A 2,810-nucleotide genomic window follows, 5' to 3' on the forward strand; every position below is an offset into this window, starting at 1 on the left:
AGGGGCCAATAAGCTGCCCAGGAAAATGATATGAGCCTTGTCCATCCCTTGGGCTCAGGCAAATAGGGCCCACCCGAGGGCACAGGGCAGAGCTGAAGAGGTGGCTCCAGGAAGCTGACCCCAGAGCATGGGGTACAAACAGAAGGGGCAGCATTATCAAATACCGCAACAGCCTGAGGCCTGGCCAGCTGCTCTCTGGGCCCCTCAGCATCCCAGCCGTCGAGACTAATACGTCAAGTTTGTGCTGTCCACTTTGCAGGTGGCACTTGGCAGCCACCTTCCAGTCCCCCAGCTCAGGGTACAGCAGGCCCTAGCTCCGAGAGGCGCTTCTAACAGCAGAGGCCCAGAGTCGTGGAGCCAGACCTCTCTGGGCCTGAGGAGCAGGGGCTCTGGAGTCAACAGGACCACATGAAACGAACAGGCAGAGTGAGAGAAGTCCATGGGAGGGGGACCTCCTGCTGTCAAGGGACGCACCCCCTCTGAACCCCCGGGTGGGCTGGGGAAGCATGAGTCACTTGGATCCAGCTGCTTCCTTACCCTGGGCCTATTGGCTGGTGGCAGGGAGGGGGAGAGGCTCTGAATTTGGAGGTTTCGTGACCAAGCTGTGAGTGGTGACTCCCACCCAACCACAGCCAGGCTGGACAGATGACATGGTCCCATTTGTATGGAGATGAAGGAAATTTCTTTCTCCAGATTTTCTGGTAGGCTGAACACTGGATTCGTTTGGAAGAAATACTTGGATAAGCCCTTCAGGGCGCCCTTGGGGTGAGGAGCAGACAGGAGGCGCTCAGGGTTCTGCCTTCCTAGGAATCTGGGTGCTGGCCCCAGGGCCTTTGCCTCTGAGCATTGAGGTGGGTGTGGGCTGTGCTGTTCTAGGGGGAGCTGCAGGTGACCTCAAGTGCCCTGGGCGAGAAGGGGATTTGGAGCTGGGCAGGAAGGGAGCCAGCAGGGTGGGGTGCCGCTCTGGGAAAGGATGGGGGTGCTGGCTCCATCAGCAGGGCATTTGGGGGCCAGAAACATCTAATGGAGGCACATGGAGTTAGGTTGTTTGTGGTGCAGTGAGCAATATTGTGCCCCATGATCCTTCTGCCCTTTTTCCACAGTGATAAAAGCAAGCATTTTTAGCTGTGCTTCTAGGTGTTTCAACTACGGCCAACAGGATTAGAGCAGAAATGATGCGTCCGACGTCTGGGATGTGTCAGTCAGGGAAAACTGTGTCTTCTTTGTTTCCTTCTTCCTTTCTCCTTCCCGATGGCTGGGATGCAGAAGGATTGTTTGACGTGCAGGCATCCACGTGGGACCTTGGGGTGACCCTGGGGAAGGAATCCATGCATTGTAGCCATATGGGTTTGGTGGGGCCACCATAACAAATTATCACAAACTGGGCAGCTGAAAACAACAGAAACATATTCTCTCTCTCTGAAGTGTATTCTCTCACAGTTCAGGAAGCCAGAAGTCTGAACTCAAGGTGTTGGCAGGGTTGGTTCCTTCTGGAAACTTTTTCCTAGCTTCCGGTGGTTGCTGGCCATCCTTGGTGTTGCTCGGCTTGTAGATGCATCCCTCACTCCGTCTCCGCCTCCGTCATCACGTGCTCTTCCCTCTGCGTCTGTGTCTCTGTGTGCCCTCTTCTCTTCTTGTAAGGACACCATTGGGTTGAAGGCCTCCCCCTACTCCAGTCTGACCTCATCTTAACTAGTTACCTCTGCAAGGATCCTATTTCCAAGTAAGATTACATTCTGAGGTTCTGGGGGGACATGAGTTTTGTGGGGGACACTACTCAGCCCAGTACACAGCACAACGGGAGAGAAGGACGACAGGGCCCTGACACTGAGGTGCCCCAGGCCAGCCATGCGCTACCTACCTACAGATGCGATGAGCAGAGGAAACAAGCATCTCTCCTGTTGAAGCAACTGTCGCCTTGATTGTTCCGAGATCTGTGGTCAAACCTAATAGAGCCAGACCCCCTCATGCCATCTGCACATTTCTCTGTGGGGGATTCAAGCGTGGGGCACTTGAAGGGAAGCTGAGCTGTCTTCGGAGTTGGGCGCCGGCCGAAAAACCCAGAGCGCCCGGGGCTGGAGCCGGAGGCGGGCGAGCCGTTGACATGCCCCTGGGTGCCACGCCTGCCGAGCAGCGCCTCCCGCGCCGGGCGCTCTGCTGTGGGAGGACGGGCGAACGAGTCCAACGTCCAGGGGTGGGCCCAAGGGGTGGCGTCCGGCGAGGGGGTGTCCTGGCAGCTGGGAGCATCAGGAGGCTGGCATTGCTCAAGGACCTGGCTGCCCTGGAGGTGGGGGAGCTCTGGGGTCTCTTAGCTCTGTCTCTGCTGCCCCCCCACCCCAGTCCACATGGCCCCATGCTGTTCTTTGACCTCCTCTATGCATGACGCTGGGGGAGACCCAGATTCCAGGCCCCTGTCCTCATCCCAGGCTTTCAGGGGGCCAGGGGGCCGCAGAGTGTGCCCTGCCCGCTCAGTCACACAGACCAGCTTCCCACACAGCCGGCAGAGGGGGAGGGTGGCCCAGCTGACTGCTAGAACTGAGGCTCTTCCTTGACGTGATCGAGACCTGGGCTTCCACAGGCAGTAGGGCTGGGCAAGGAGGCGCAGGATGACCTGCGATAATCGCCATCCTGTCCTGTACCTCCATTTCCCCCTTCAGCCTGCCTGTGAAGATCTCTCCCTGGAGGAACAACCAAAAGGCAGGGAAATAAGTATTTTTGCTTCCAAGAACAGCTGGGGAAGGAGGTGCAGGGGCAGCTCCTTCTCAGCCTTCTCCCTGGAGCTAGCCCAGAAGTGCCGATGGAGTGCTGGG

Source organism: Mirounga leonina, unplaced genomic scaffold (assembly GCF_011800145.1).
Source record: "Mirounga leonina isolate KUSES-001 unplaced genomic scaffold, KU_Mleo_1.0 Mir_151, whole genome shotgun sequence".
NCBI lineage: Eukaryota > Metazoa > Chordata > Mammalia > Carnivora > Phocidae > Mirounga > Mirounga leonina.